The sequence below is a fragment of the Mirounga leonina genome, unplaced genomic scaffold, assembly GCF_011800145.1.
Source record: "Mirounga leonina isolate KUSES-001 unplaced genomic scaffold, KU_Mleo_1.0 Mir_127, whole genome shotgun sequence".
NCBI lineage: Eukaryota > Metazoa > Chordata > Mammalia > Carnivora > Phocidae > Mirounga > Mirounga leonina.
This window is the reverse complement of record NW_023270316.1, coordinates 48,270,097-48,287,480: the sequence shown is the minus strand read 5'-3', so window position 1 is coordinate 48,287,480 and position 17,384 is coordinate 48,270,097. Positions and strand designations below refer to the sequence as shown.

The following is a 17,384-nucleotide window of genomic DNA, read 5'->3' as shown; positions in this document are numbered from 1 at the left end:
GATAAAAGGATGGAAATGTGGTTCAATTAACAAGATTCTTCTTTTCTGGTACATTTGCTCCTTTCTCCTTGGTCTGTCCCTTGATATTGTGTTCTGTTTTATGAATGTCACATTAGCTGATAAAAATCAATTGGAATCTGAAGAGAGTGGGAAACACCTGTCACATTGTTGAATTACTCTAAATATAACCTGATAATGAATAATGCGTTTCAAAATTATATCCATATATTTTTGTCTTGGTCAATATGAACATCACATAAAATGATAGTCTGAAAATTTAGTTTTGGTTCCCTTTTTAATCTGAATATTTAATTAGCAATAATTGCGCCTCGGATAAACCTCATTGGCTATGATACTGCCACTGCGCAAAGCTTTAATCTGAATATTTAAAAGTGAGACAGTATATTCATCTGTTAATGATACAATTATTCAGTTAGTTCATTGATTCATTTATTCTTGAAACATGCTGAGCATTTAGGAGCTATATACTTTAGTAAATCATATTTGAAGCTCACCTATTTTAGAGAAGCTTATAATCTAAAAACAGAGACAAATATGTATACAACTAATTATAGAATACAGATGAAAGTGAATTCAAAGGTGAAAGAGTATCAAAACATGATAGGAATGAAGGGGAAGTAAAGATTATAACAGAAGAAATTATCTAGTCTAATGATAAAAATTTATTTGCCCAAGCAAGAAAGGTCAGGAGTTTTATTTTTTTAAAGATTTTATGTATTTATTTGTCAGAGAGAGAGAGAGAGAGCGAGTGTGTGCACAAGCAGGGACGATCGGAAGGCAGAGGGAGAAGCAGGCTCCCACTGACCAAGGAGGCCAATGCGGGACTCCATCCCAGGACCCTGGGATCATGACCTGAGCTGAAGGCACTTAACCGACTGAGCCACCCAGGTGTCCCAAGAAAGATCAGGAGTTTTAATGAAAATATGTAATAAGGATTAGTGTTAGGTATATGCCTAAAGAGCTTCCATTTCTCCTGCTGACATTTGAACCTGCTCTGGTTGAAGAAATTGAAGATAGGAGGTCTTGCGGCACCTGGATGGCTCAGTCGTTAAGCATCTGCCTTCGGCTCGGGTCACGATCCCAGAGTCCTGGGATCGAGCCCTGCATCCAGCTCCCTGCTCAGCGGGGAGCCTGCTTCTCCCTCTCCCACTCCCCCTGCTTGTGTTCCCTCTCTTGCTGTGTCTCTCTCTGTCAAATAAATTTAAAAAAATAAATAAATAAATAAATAAAAAGAAGATAGGAGGTCTTGTCTATGGATAGTCTTCCCTATCAATGCCTGTTCTGGACAGTCAGCTGCCCAAGCCCTGAGGAGCATGTACTTGGAAATGAACTTGATCTGCTGTGTCTCCCTAGGGAGTCTAAAAGTTGGGAATATTGAGGGAATGACTGCTTTGACACAGAGCATATACAATGAATGAAGTCTGAAGTGTTGGCTTAGGGTCTTGTGGTTCTTCAGTGGGACAAATGTCAATCCTTTTGATAATGGATCATGGGGAAAAATGAAAGATTGTCAAGGAGAGGATAGGACATTTTAAGTTTTAACAATAAAAACACAGGTTTTCTTGCCATTGCCTGAATATCACCACTTGAGGAAGTTTCATATCATAAGAGTAATAGTATCATTAAAGCCAACTTTCTAGCCTTTATTTAAAATGTATTAAAAATGTATAGGATTTCTCAGGGAATAGAATATATTCGTGAAAATTTCATTGTAAATGTCTGTTGAAATTTTTATTGCAAAACTTGTTTTATTTTTTATACAACAAACTCAAAAATGTCATTCTAATAAGAAGCTTTCAGCACACACACACACACACACAAGCACACAAAGAATACAAAGAGAATTGCTATTTTGATCAATAAACCCAAATTTGAATAGCAGGTGCAACTATATTGCTTTTTTTACTATGTTGACATCCAGCTTGCTTCTTCTACCTAAAATTCAGAAATGGTCGATTTCAGATAAACTTAGCATGCTTACAAATTGCTCAACAGTTGACCTCCATCATAGATACTTTGTGAATATATTACTACAATAGCAACATATTTTGAGAAGAATAAAACATTGAATAAGCCACCTTAGTAGACCCATTATGAAATATACATTTTAGAAATATATGCATTATTTTATTCACAGATTTCTTATTTATGACCACAATTAAAGATCAGAGATGTATCAATAATGGTGATTTTTAATGTTTCCCCAGTTAACATTATTAGGTAGTGTGGATAGGAATGTATTTTCTAGAATAGCATATTTTATTATGCAAATCTATAATACTAAATAGAAATTTTCAATAAATTGTCTTCCTTTAAATTAATCTTTCCTGTCATAATAGGTTAATTTTCTGTAGTTTTTATCTTTAAAAGAGATAGAATTTGTCACTTCCCAAATAATTTTTCAGCAATATGTAAGAGATTATAGTAGGTACAGTAGAAAACACATAGTGTAAAAGGTTGTGAAATTCTTTTCTGAAATTAGAGATGTGAATGATCATACATGAGTCAATCATGCACATTGTATGTGTCTATATAGTTTATACACATTATAGCAATAATTAAACTTATTCTTTATGTGTAATTAAATTTTATTTATAAAGAGTAAAAATATTGCAAGTGATTCCAATAAGCACAGTAATTTTTGTATGTGAGTAAAACAATGTAAATAGTAATTATTTTCTTTTTATTGCCATTGCAAACAAAGTAAGGTCTAGTTTAAGACAGTTATACACTGCAGAGTCCCACTTGATTGGAAATATTGACCAAAGTATCAACAGTTAGGTCTTTCCCGCTTATTTCTGACCAAGTCTTCAATGTAAATTTTTTTTCCTGTCAGTATAGTGAGAGTGATAACAGAAGTCTATTGTTTATATGATACATTTTATCCAGTGCATATGTATGAAGTCTCAGAAAATGTCCTTCGAATTATTGCTTATATTGCTCACTTGGGAGATTGTTCTAGTGCCAGTTTCTATGCCCAATACCATGAGATGTCTGATTCTGTAGGTCTAACGAAGTCTAAGGAACACACCACATTTTGAGAAACACTGGCTTCATGGTGTTTTGCTTTTTAATAAGCAAACACACACAAAAGCATAAAACAAATGAATTAAGAGTAAATCTTAGTTTTTCTTTTACTTAAAATCATTTAAACAGAATTTTAATAAGTGAAGAATATTATATACCCAAATAAAAAGGATTTTATCCTTTTATACTCCTGAGGGAAAATCTCTCTTAAATTTTTCAGTTCAGGGAAAAAAATATGCCTTAAATACTTTCAACAAGCACTGGAAATATACAAATTTATGTCAGTATGTCCAACTGGAAATAAAAGTGTGCATTTATTTTTTATATATGAATATATATGTATAAATTAATTCCAATCCTTTATGTAACAATGTGGAATATGAAGACAAAAGAAAAGTAGTCTTTTTCCTTTGTCTTTTAAATATGCTCTTTTAAATATATTACCTATCAGTAATAGAAAGAAGAAAAAAAATGCATGATTAAGCCCATCTGATGAAATAAGAAAACTCTGAAAAGAAGGCCCTGCCTGAATACAGATACTGCTTATACCTTTAAAAATATTTGCCTATGAAAAATTTAAACATTTTAAAGCTATGAAAAGTAATATGAGACAGCCATGGATTCACGGATCATATTTTAACAAAAGCTAACTTTTTTTTGCCAGCAAAGAATGAACGTGAGTTCACTAGGAAGACAAGGAAAGGAAAGACATCTAAAGGTATAACCCTGAAGATTCACTAGTTTATAATCCTCTCTCCTTGAGTGAAGGCGAAAACTGACTTGCTAACAATCAATAGAACATAGTATCTGTCACCATAGAACTATCACCATAGGATGTCACTCCTATAAATACATTGCATTGTGTAAGACTCCCATCACAGTAGACTGTAAGGAGACTCTTCTTTGTCTTGAAGAAGCAAGCTGCTGAAACCACTCTCTTTGGGAGTGTGATAGGAAATTAATTTAGAAGTCAGTGTGCCATCCTTTCATGAGTTTTCCGAAGATCAATAATAGATTGAAATATTTAATGTCATAATACATATGAACAACAATGCATGCTTCCTGCATAATAGTTTCTTTATCATAACTAAAAGTATGTTTATTGTGAAACTGTGGATATGCATTAAAATGAAGGTTGAAGAAGAAACTAAAGCAATGTCAACAGATATAACCAAATGAGCATGCAGTCCTATAGGTCTTGAAAGACATGATGTTTCTTCTATTCAGAATATTTTCTCTCTTGAACCTGAATGGCTACTTACGTTTATATTCAGTCTTATAAATCATATATCTTTATCATTCAAGATTTCCATAACTCTCCCCTTCTACAGTATCTGTGGCTCCCACCCTTTCATATTTTATCATGATGTACTTTTATCAGTATTTGAGATCATTGGTTGTTCTCAAGAATTTCCATAAGAACTTAAGCTCCATTAAGAATAAAGACTACATTTTTCATCACTGAGGTACTTACCTCAGACATGGTAGTCATTTAAGGAATATTGGTTGAATGAATAAAAGCCAATAAAAATATTGCTAAATTTCACTTGATGCTTTGGATAGCTGTAAGTAGCAATGATTGGAAAATCTCCTGTGAATGTCCCCAAAGCAAAAAATCATTGAAACAATTTAAGGAAAAATGTCTACTAGAGTTATGATATAATTCTGGCATGAAAATGATGCAATCTAAGGTTTTTCAACATACTTACTACACATGAAATAAATATAAATATAAACACACTCTAAAACCTTTAATTTCATAATTTAGAATGCTCTCTAGACCTTTTTAAAATTCATTATCATCTCCTATTTGCTGACTGGTATTATATATATATAGATATATAGATATAGAAATAGATATATTTTTTTCTCAGTAGATATAGGATGAATAATGGCTACTTATAGAGCTTATATTGGAGGAAAATGCCAGTGTAATCATCACATTTACTGTTTTAAAACAAATATACACTATTAAGATTAATTTATGTAAGGATAGTTTTATTTTTTGTCATTAATAATGTAAATAGATTTGTTAACTTCAACAAATTTATTATTTATTATTGTTAACTTCAAATTTGTTAACTTCAACATTTTACTCTTCACTTTTCTGTATATCATACATAGTAGTGTTAACTATAGTCATCATGTTGTACATCACATCTCTAGTACTTATAACTGAAAGTTTGTACCTTTTGACCATCTTCTTCCACTCCCTTCATCCCCCCATTCTTTGCCTCTGATAACCGCAAGTCTGATCTCCTTTTTTGTTTTTTTTTTAATTTAAATTTTTAAAAGATCTCCACATGTAAATGAGATCATATAGTACTTGTCTTTTTATGTCTGACTTATTTCGCTTAGCATAATGCTCTCAAGGTCCATCCATGTTGTTGCAGATGGTAGGATTTCCTTATTTTTTTATGGCTGAATAATACTCCATTGTGTATATATAATACAACTTTTTTATCCATTAATTCATCAATGGACACTTAAGTTGTTTCCATGTTTCAGGAATTGTAAAAAATACTACTGTGAACTTGGGAGTGCAGATACCTTTTTGAGTTAGTGTTTTCATTTCCTTTGGATGTATGCCCAGAAATGGAATTGCTGGATCATATGGCTGTTCTGTTTTTAATTTTTTGAAGATCCTCCATACCATTTTCCATAGTGCCTACACCAGTATATAATCCTAGCAACACTGCACAAGGGTTCCCTTTGCTTCACATCCATGCCAACATTTGTCTTTTTAATGATGGCCATTACAGCAGGAGTGAGGTGACATCTTACTGTGATCTTAATTTGTATTTCCCTAATGACTAGTGATGTTGAGCATCTTTTCATGTACCTATTGGCCTTTTGTAGCTCTCTCTCTCTCTCTTTTTAATTTTTTTTTTTTTTTGGAAAAATGTCTATTCAGGTTCTTTGGCCATTTTTAAAAATTGGTTTACTTAAGATTTTTTGATATTGAGTTGTATGAGTCCTTTATATATTTTGAATATTAACCCCTTGTCAGACATATGGCTTGCAAATATTTTTTCTTTTTCCATTCCATAAGTTGTCTTTTCACCGTGTTGCTGGTTTCTTTTGCTGTACAGAAGGTTTTTTACTCTGGTGTAGTTCCACTTATATTTATTTATGATTTAGTTGCCTGTGCAACAGGTGTCATTTCCTAAAAGTCATTTTACCAAAACCCATGTCGAGCTTTATTCCTGAATTTTCTTTTAGGAGTTTCATGGTTTCAAGTCTTTTTTTCAGTCTTTAATCCATTTGAAGTTAATTTTTGTGAGTTGAGTAAGATAGGGTTCTTGTTTTATTCTTTTACATGTGACTATCCAATTATCACAGACGCTTTGATCCACTGAGTTTTCTTGGCTCCTTGTCAAATATTAGTTGACCATATATGTTTGGGCTTATTTCTGGGCTCTTGATTATGTTCCATTGATCTAACTGTCTGTTTTAGAGGAAGTTTTGCTTTGTCATTTATGCAGCAACTAATAAAGAAAAGTTCTACAGTCTATTTAGCCCAAGGAACAGTAACATGGAATGAATTTAACATTCGTTGAAGGTGACTGGGATGAAGTTTTAAGGAAATAAAAAATGTATACTTTTATGTATACTTCTTTTCTTTCCCCTGGTGACAACTACACAGTGGAGCCATAAATTACAATCCATTCACTGCTTCATTTTATGAGTAAAAAGGTGTGAGGATGTTCATTCAGTTGGGAAATCAAATTGACTTCATAACACCATAGTGAAATAGTGGGAAATGCTACATAGTTGCTGTTTTGAAAATATATTTAAATTTATGTATGCATTTTCAGAAATATTCATCTCATCTCTACATATTTAATAAAAGCAATTTATTCCAATATAAATCATTTTGCTGTCATTGTGATATCCTCAGGAAATAGTTCAAATTTAGTTGATGTTCCAATATGGGAAACTGAGGCATCGTGAGATTAACACATGAGCTCAATTTTGCTTTGCCATTTATTTCCATCACTTTTTTTTAATGTGTAGGCAAAGAGATAATTTCCTGTCATCCTGCCTTATTCTGTCCTACTCAGGTACACTTATGCAGACATCTATTGAGAAATCCTAGATCATTTGCATCTGGGCTTCTGCATGTTTAGTCTCTGGGACATAAAATCACCCACATATAGCTTAGGCAGTAATACTTAACATATTTGAAAATAAAGTCCTGATCCTTTTCTTTAAAATCTATGCTGCATAGTTTTTCCATGTTTGTCAATAGAAGCTCTATTCTCCTAGTTTTTCAGAAAAAAAAATATATTTTGAAATATATGCATGTTCAACTCATTCTCGACTCCTCTCATACTCCACATGCTATTAGTCTGGAAATTTTGTTGACTGTACCTTCAAAATATATCCAGGATCCAACCTCTTCCCACCACTTCACCTATCACGTATATTCATCACTGCAACCCTGTTAGCATTCTAAAGCTGTTAAGCTGAACAAAATCTTATAATTTCTAAGATTATTCAGAACAAAAGGGTGGACTCAGCATAAAATTTATTTTTTATTGTTATACTTTAAGTAAGATGATAGATGAAATTTAGAAAGTACTCTTTTCGCATTAATATAAGTACCTGACTGATTTGCATTCAATATGTGCCCAGTGCATATTCATGGATAAATTTTTAGTTCAGTTTCTTGATAAATATCTATTGAGTCTTTAAACATGCACTAACATTGGCACTAGGGTGCTTTCACACAATGCTTCTTCTGATTATCACAACAGCCCTGCAAGTTTCTATTGCTATTCTTTCTTTGTTACACATAAAGATACTATCTTTGTACACATAATCCTAATCTTCTGTGTGAAGGTTTGGCAAAGTTTTCTGGTAAATAGGCAGATAGTAAAAATAACTAACTAACTAAATAAATAAATATGGGTTTTGTTTTGTTTGTTTTTTTGTTTTTTGTTTTACTTTGCTGGCTGTATAGTCTCTGTTGCAACTACACAACTCTGGCAGTGTAGAGAGAAAGCACTCATAGTAAATAAATGTAAATGAATGGGTGGGTCTGTGTTCCAGGCTAACCTTATTTACAGAATTAGGTGACAGGCCAGATTTGGCCCATTGGCCATAGTTGGCTGACTGTTGTATACTACAGAGGCTATGGCATTTCCAGTTGTATTGGAAGTGCCCCTCAAAACTTTATTGAATTAATATTTACATTAGTTTAGTTTTACAAACCTAGAAGGAGTAAGGATTTTTAAAAAGCATTCTATAATTTTTTTTAAATTAAATCAATAAGAAAGTAATTTTAAATCAGTAAGAAAGTAATTTTGAATTAAATCAAATAAGAAAGTAATACCAAATATTTACTTTAGCCTTCTGAAGGATTATATTCAGTAATATATATCATAAACACCTCTATGAGATGAACTGGTGAAATTTAGTTTATAGCGCTTTAAATTTATTTCAATACATATTAGCATGTCCAATGTGCTTATAATGGAATTTATAAGTTGACTTGTTTGTTATAATTTGGAAAAACAAACTGATATGGCAAAATAGCAAATGAGTTTCTTACATTTTATGAGTGGTTATAGTAAATATAACACATATTCATATGCTATGTTCAGGTGACACCTTTGTTATATTTTTAGTATAGTATATATAGTATAGTAAAATATAGTATATTTTAGTAGAAAAATATATGCAGAATTGTTTTGGTCAAAAATTGATGGAAACATTTTAAATGTTATTTTTCAACATATTTGCAAAACATTTTATACTCTTGAATAGCTGAGTATACTAAATATGATTATTTACATGTTTGGTATGCTGTAACTAGGGCCACATACTTATGGTAGCTATCGAGTTTTGATTATTAAGGATGTTATAAGCACCACATGTTTAAATGCAGAAAACAGAACAGCTAAACTCAAAGGCTTATGAGTGGTGAAAAATAAGCTAGCTGTTCATATACCCCTGGGGCTATGGATTAGTTACTCTGCATTTCAGTCCTTTCCTTCTGGTGTACTTTTGAAATGTATTGTATATGATTTGTATTGAAAATCTTGGGTGTTATATTGATTTTATTCAAGGATTCCACTTCATCCAACTTCAGAGTTGTTATCTTGGGTATCTAAAATTTCTAAAATCGCTTGCCAAGTTCTAACAACAAGCTATATAATCCCAGATCAGACATTGCCTCCTGTGTATTATTCAACAACAAATTGGATAGAGTAGAATATTGGTAAGTTATGTATCAAGAGTAAAAACACGTCTTATGTATAATACAAATTTATAATTATAACATATTTAATCATTAAAAACAATCTTAATCTTAAAAATATCTTAATCTTTATAAATTTTTTTCTAATTTGACCTTTAAAATTTTTAGGCTTAACACAGTTCATGCCAGCTAAATTTCTTACTAATTAATTTCATAGCTAGAGTTCATTCATTAACATGATGCTGTATCCCTAATTTATACTCCAAATTTGATTTACATTTCAATGTGGTTTGACAAAAGGAGATTTGGTACATTTATTAATGAAGATTTATTTTATCAAGGCCAGACAAAGGGAAACGTCTTACCCTCAAAAAGAACCAGCAATAATTATATTTTTAATGTTTTGCCTAAAGTTTCGGAGACAAATATTTTCAGCTCTTTCCATCAAAAACATGAGCAATGATGCTAGGCCTGTTGGTTAAAGGTAAAAATGTATGATACAATTGATATAGACATAGGGGTGAGGAAGGGAGAGGAATATTAAAGTTTGTTATGCCTTCTGTAAAGGAATACAAGAATAGCAAAGGAAAAGAGTGAAGAAGGATGATTGCTGCATAAGGTACTTTTCAGATTGTAGATGCTGTGTTTATTTTTTTATTATTCTTGTGAACTGTTTATTACTTTATTTGTGGATTGAATTGTGTCCTCCCAAAATCCATATGTTTCAGCCCTTAATCCCCATTGTGACTGTGTTTGGAGTTAGGGCCTTTAAGGAGGTCATTATGGTTAAATGAGATCACAAGGGTGGGGTCTTAATCCAATAGGACTGGTGTCCTTATAAGAGGAGGAAAAGATACAGGAAATGTGCAGGACAGAGTGAGAAGGCAGCCTTCTGTAAGCAAAGAGAGAGAAACCAAGCCTGCTGACACCTTGATCTTGGACTTCTAGCCTCCATAATTGTGAGAAAATAAGTTTTAAGCATATGCTGTGCTTAGAAACACCCACTCTACAGTGTTTTGTTAGGGCAGCCCTAGTGGATTAATATAATTGGTGTATAACATACATATGGGAAAGTGTATAAATTACAAGTATTACTTGATGAATTGCCATATAGAATGTAACTACCATGAAACCACTCCACATATTAAGATATATAAATTTATCAGCACCTCAGAAACTCCATCAGGTATCTTTCCACCTATTACATCACTGCAGGTAACCATTTGTTTGCCTTGTACTTTAAATAAACACACACACACACAAATAAATAAAACTGGATATATATATATATCATGTGTCTGTATACAGTAAGTACTCTTTTATCTCTAACTTATTTTGCTCAACATTAAGCTTCTAAATGAATTAAATGAATTAAATGAATATTTAATGTGTTGTACATTTCTGTATTTCACTCATTCTCATTGTCTTCTATCATCTGTTAGATGAATATAACACTTTTATTCATTCTATTGTTGATGGGCATTTGGATAGTTTGCAGTCTGGGACTGTTATAAATAGTAATTCTTTGAACATTCTTATATATTTCCTTAGCACACAGTTGTAACTGATATACCTAATACATTTATATTAGGTATATAACTATAATTAAAATTGCCTGGTTCATATATTCTTTTGACTAGATTTATAGCATTGTTGCTTCATTTGTGACAACGACCAAAGTTGGAAGAAGAGACAGAGGAGTTCAGAATCTTGTTATGTTCCACTATGAGGACTTTACTATAATGTTACTTGTTTCTTCTTAGGTCTTCTTCTGGTCCCATTGGTTTACAGTTATTAGAAATGATATTAGGTTTGCATATGAGAAAGTGTGTGTGTGTGTATGTGTGTGTAATTAGTTTTGGAATGTAATAATAAGCCATGCATAAATTTAATCTCTTATGAATCACTTTCTTCTATATGTCTGTCCTCATATATTGTATTTTAGAACCTTTATTATCATGTCCATGTAAGTTAATTTCTGAATCTCCCCAGTCATTATGCTACTAACATGCATAACCATTATTGTGTCAGTGTTTGCATCAATGTTGGAGGATAAAGTGGGATGCAGGAGCCATGTCTCTTAATTTAAAATTATGAGATTATTTGTAGAAGCCCAAACCAAATCTTACATTGGATAATCTAAAGTACTTTTAAAACTCAGTTTTTCTTCTGTACATACATTATTTTATTTCAGATCTTCATTATCTGTCACCTGAATGAATGGAATCTTTTGTTTGTTTGTTTTCTTTCAGGTCTGTCTATCCCAAGTCTCTCCTTACCATTATTTCCATTACATTTACTATCTGAGATATTTTCTACAAATAGCAAATTTTATCATATTTTCTCTTGCCTCTCAGTTATCCAAAAGAATCCCTCCTTGACCCCATACTTGCTCTCTAGTTTCAACTTGAGTAATCCATATTTGGCCTGGTATCATCTCCACCCTTGTCTTTGATATCTGGGAGTTCCCTTTTCTATCTTTAATGCATCTTTAACACTTTGGTTTCCCTTAATTTGGTTTTGTGGCACATGGTTTTATCTCTTGGTTTTCATTCTTAGATAGACACCTTTATGGTCAAATTTGGACATTTCCCATGGTTATATCTTATGTTCTTTTCTTTTATGTAGTTGCAAGCTGTCTCTTGGCTTTCTCATCTGTTCTTAAAATGTAAATATTACATCAATGTAGAGAATATAAAACTGGCTTCCAATCTGAATTCTGAAACAAAGACTCAGGTCTTTTGTTCATGTGAAATAAAACACCTCATCAGATACACAGATGATGGAATAGTCTGTCCCACTACAGTCATATCTAGTTATGCCACGTGAAGCACACTCATTTTTTGGTCAATTCTACTTGTAATAGTTATAAGTGCAAGAGCTTTAAAGCAGAATATGCTTGTGTTGTTTACCACCTGAATCATCCTAAGCAAGGTTCTCTACCTCAATCCCATGTTTCTCATTTGTGAAAATGGGGAAAATGACACCTATTAGGGTATGATGGTTTATATATAATTGTGTTATTGGTAACATCTCAGAGTGGAAACAGCAAATTGCTGAAAGTCAGGCTACAAGCATCATAAAAATATTGTCTTTCTCTCCTTCTCTCTTTCTCTCTCTTTCTTTCTTTCTCTTTCTTTCTTTCTTTCTTTCTTTCTTTCTTTCTTTCTTTCTCTCTTTCTCTCTTTCTCTCTTTCTCTCTTTCTTCTTTTCTTTCTTCTCTCTCTCTCCCAGCTTCAAAAATGCAGAAACTACACCTGAGGACTGCCTGAAAGTCCAGTGAGAAATTGGGGCTATATGGCTTTCACTTTCTCTAGGTCCTATAGAATTGATTATTTTAAAAATGCAGGGACGAGGGCTGGACTTGAGGTGTAGTGCAGAATGAGTGCAAAACTTACCTTATATGCAGGCTGTGGCTGTGGCTGTGACTTTAGATGTACAGCACTGTGTCTTTCAGTATGAGTTGTCCCAAGGACATTGTGGTTTTAGTACATTTCTGAGTACCCTGTTGAAGATTTATGTTTTCTTTCTCATTGTTTAATATGAACTGATTTAAATCTTACGGCTTTTAAACTCGAGTGCACCATATTTATAAGATTGTTGTATTGTGACAGATGACTTAAAGAGTAAAACATTTTTTTTCTCTTTAAAAAATTTTTTTTGTAGCTTAACTTTGACATATTACATGGCTGCCTGCCTAAATACCTTTGTACTTTAGATTATAAGTATTGTTTTATAATATAAAATACTTAAAGAGAATTTAATAAAAATGCATTTTATTTGTTATATACTTAGCCTGCTGCTTTTGAAAAGGAACAATTCATTTCAGTATAAGCTAGCATCCTGACTAAGAAGAAATGTTAAGCATTTGATAGCCTCCTCATTTTGCTTTAATTTTGAAAGTCTCTCACATACTCATACTGGGCTTGCAATCTTCTAAGTTATCCAGGGACCTGAACTATCATTTCATGAAGCAAGATGGATGTTTATCCTGCCTGGGATGCACTTAACATGGCAGCCTTGCAACAGTATAAAGTGACCTCTCCCTGGGTAGAAGTCTCAAGTGTATATATAGATTAATGTACTTCTCTAGAGAGTGATCACTGGGCAGATTCTTATTAATCAATTTATTCAGTTGATTAAGGATGACTAATCATATTGTATTTTGAAGAACTCTCTTAGTTATTAATTTGAGCCACAGAAAACAGGAGAGCCAATTCACCTTAGCTACTAAAATTGTGTGCAGAGAATTCAGACACTTCCCATTGCTATGCATATGCACTGGTTAAACATGGAGAGAGAATATTAAGTTTCAGCTGTTACGTTCTGTCTAGGTATAAGTGCAGATAAGCCTTTGATCTTTAAGGCATATAGAATCTGTAGTTAATTGATGGAAAATTTACCTTCTTTCTGAAGTGCATTTTACAAAGTGATTGTAAAGGCGCTCGCTGAATGCAAAACAGATTTAATAGATAATCTGGATTGTGTTGACTTTAGAATCATTGTGATTTAAACAGAAATCTATGCTAGCAGGATTGTATTTTAACATATTGTCTTGTGAATGTATCTGTGGATTTTAACATTGTATTGTCTTGTGAATGTATCTATAGATATTGATACAGAAGTGTTTATTTTTTTGCAAGAAAGGTTCAATGTGACATGCTATGCTTAATTTGAAGTATAGTTCTTTTTGATAAGTTATTTGCATAGAAAAGTATAATGTATATAAGAAAAATTCTTCAAAAATAATGTTTAATTCTGTCAAATTTCTAACAAATTATGAGGTAAAACATTGTATCTCCAGAATGTCTTGTAGGCCTGGGGTTAGGGCTATTCTCCTCAGGGAAATTATCTTAAATCTGTGCTTTCATAGGGTATACAGTTTTATTTGATTGTTTTTTAAGATTTTATTTATTGGAGAGAGAGAGAGAGAGCATACACAATGCAAAGGGAGAAGCAGGCTCCCTGCAGAACAAGGAGCCCAATGTAGGACTCGATCCAGGACCCTGGGATCATGACCTGAGCCGAAGGCAGATGCTTAACCAACTGAGCCACCCAGGAGTCCCCACACTTTTATTTTTTAAAGAGATCCAGAAAAAATCTTATTTTAAAATTATGTAATTATTTAAAGAATTAAGGCAGTGTAGGAAACCCTATAGAATTAGGAAACCAACAAAATGGTATTTAAAAATCCTAATTCTAAAAAGAAAAAAAATCCCAGTTCTAACTCTCAGAAATAACAACAGATGACATTAAGTCAGCCAGGTATATTTTTATTTTTTTAAAGATTTTATTTATTTATTTGAGAGAGAGAGAGCGAGCATGAGGAGGGGGAGGGTCAGAGGGAGAAGCAGACTCCCCATGGAGCAGGGAGCCCGATGCAGGACTCGACCCCAGGACTGCAGGATCATGACCTGAGCCGAAGGCAGTTGCTTAACCAACTGAGCCACCCAGGCTCTCTGGAAGGATCTGCTGACATCCCTAATCCCAGTGATCATAGGGCTAAGGACCAGGTTTTGCACTTTCTACCTCTGCAGCTGTTGCTGATGTTACCGTGCAGGGGTGAAACAAACAAAGGCAACTTTTTTCACTATTATTTAGGATTCTAAAAAATGTCAGTTCAGTGTGTGAACATTTTCATACTTGTCTTTTGGTGCATATTTATGAAAGTTTGTATAGGATATAAATTTAAAAGTAAGTGACAGTGATTCCTAGTTGTCCTCCAGTAGTCATCTCCTTTTTAAATTAAAATCAGAATTCCTCATGTTGAGCTGGGAACATGGTTTTTCAGAATAGAAGTATACTTTTGCCTAACTTGTATTCATATGTGACTAAGACTGGCCAACAAGAATGAGATACTATAATGTATTGGTTTGGCAAATTAGCCTCAGATCTTACCCAGTATTAAGCTTTACTAGTAATTTCAAGTACTCAAGTAATCACAAGGCATTATAAAAACTGGTCCAGGACTTCCAATGGACTACCCAGGCTGTTTCTTATTGCATCAGACTTGTTCTGTCCTGACTTAAATGTGAGGTATCAAGTGATACGTGCAACTACAAATCCTACACAGAAGAGTCATTTCAGTTATGAAACATTTCCATTTTATATTCATATAGTGATAGAGCTTCAGTGATATTTTTTAGGGAGCCATTCCCCATAGATCCATAGATTTTATGTTTGTTTCTTATAAACCTAAACAAACTGCTAAGTATCTCCTGCTAAATGTGTCCCATAGATACAGACTCTGCTCCTAGCAAATATTATTAGTTTACTTGCCAGGAAGTCTGTGATTAACATGCCTAAAAGGACCTTAAAACAGGTCACCGCCTTCCTTGAATGTAGATGGGATTCTTAACTCTTACCTTCCCAGATAGACAAGCAGAAGCAGTCTCTAAATCCCAGACAGTATCCTTAGCATTAAAGAGTATTCGTTCCTCATCCCAAGTGGAGTGTGGATGTAGTGAATGGAAATCTGCCAGCTTTTTGCAATGGAAACTTTTTGCCAAGTGGAGAAACAAGGTTAAAACAGTCTGTATCCCTGTGGAATTGTGGGGACATACTAGTACCAACATGCCTACTTTCAGCCTTTTTCAATATCAGGGAAAAGTAAATGTCTATCTTATTTAAAATCTTGTTATTTTATATGTTTTGAGACTCTCATGTGACTCTAATTACAACAGAAAAAAAAAAAAAACAGAATTTATAAGAGTACTGTACATGACAGAACCAAAAACATGTCACTTTGGAATAATAAGAGAAGACAGGTTATAATATGAAGTGCTTACATATTGCAGACTGGCAATCTGATGATGCTTATTATATAATGTAAGTTGTATTATTACAGTTTTGGATAGAGTCCAAAGCAGCATTAGTGGGAATAGTTGAAAAATAATAACATTGGTCTTGGTTGTCCATTTTTTGCCACTTCTAATCCTTCAAGAAGAAGAATTGAGCTAGAATTAGATGGTCAGTTTCAAGTAGAGATAGAATGGAATGAAAGTTTGCTAAAGGAAGCATGCTTGGTGGCTAAATATGTAGTTTGGGCCTTGGCAGATTGAAGAAATGTAAAAACTCCAAACCATGTCATTATATATATTTTGGTTGTAGCTCAGAAGACTTGGCAGTTATTAAGATTAAATATTTCTGGCTTACACCAGGTGGGTGTGGCTATGTTATTAAATTTTGACAAAGGAATATAAGAAGATATAGTTTGGGAACTTTGGAGGAACTGACCTTAAACGAAAGGGGCATTAAAATGTCATTTTTAATTTCTTACTGGTTGAATATAAATATCATTGCTTGAGCTCTGAAAACATTTTTAGAACCTAACATGGTCTTGGGGATGGAAGCCAAATATGGTAGAGCAACATGGCTGAATAAGCCTGGCACTCTGACCAAATCGAAGTCCTGGATTTACACACTTCTTGGATAAGAGAGAAGATTAAATTCTAATAAGAAACTTCAATTATTTGAGTTGCTTCTGATACTCATAATAAAATAAAACCCAAGTATGGAATATTTGTGAGAAGCAAATTGCTTAAATAACATTGACATAAAGAAAAAATAAATATTAAGAGAAAACTACAAATGGAACATAGAAATATACATTGCATTTACATACATAGGAATTTTGTGTTCAAAACATTAAGGATAAAATAAAATAATAAACTAATAAAGGACAATTTCTCCCCCCAAAAAATTCAAATTCAACTATAAACAAATACACACCAAAGAATCCAGTTAAATATTTAAGATCAGAATTACTTGAAATGCATGCTTCAATTTACGTCAGTATATTTGACTAGCTAATATAAAAAAAAAGTAAAAATCTAAAAGTCTGGAAAGAAAAGTTTGGAAATCTAATTGGAAATGAATAAAAATTAGGATTCAATGGAATATACCCTTTGTAAATTTAAATGAAAAGTGAATCCAAAATATAAGGATAAGAAGAACTCTTTCCCATCGTGATAGTTCTGTATAGATTGATGGTGGAGATAGCATCCTCCAGGACAATTTATAACCACAAATCAGTCCTCACATGATTTTGTGTTCTAAATCTATCCTTACCTTATGGTCTTACCCCACCCCCCACCATGAGTAGAATTTAAATGAAGAGATTCCTGGGTTA

The 17,384-nt window shown here is 33.0% G+C and overlaps 1 pseudogene; it reads right to left on the bottom strand.

Moving 5' to 3' along the window:
• Nucleotides 1-251: 251 nt before the first annotated feature.
• LOC118009754 lies at nucleotides 252-373 on the bottom strand (annotated as a pseudogene).
• Nucleotides 374-17,384: the final 17,011 nt, after the last annotated feature.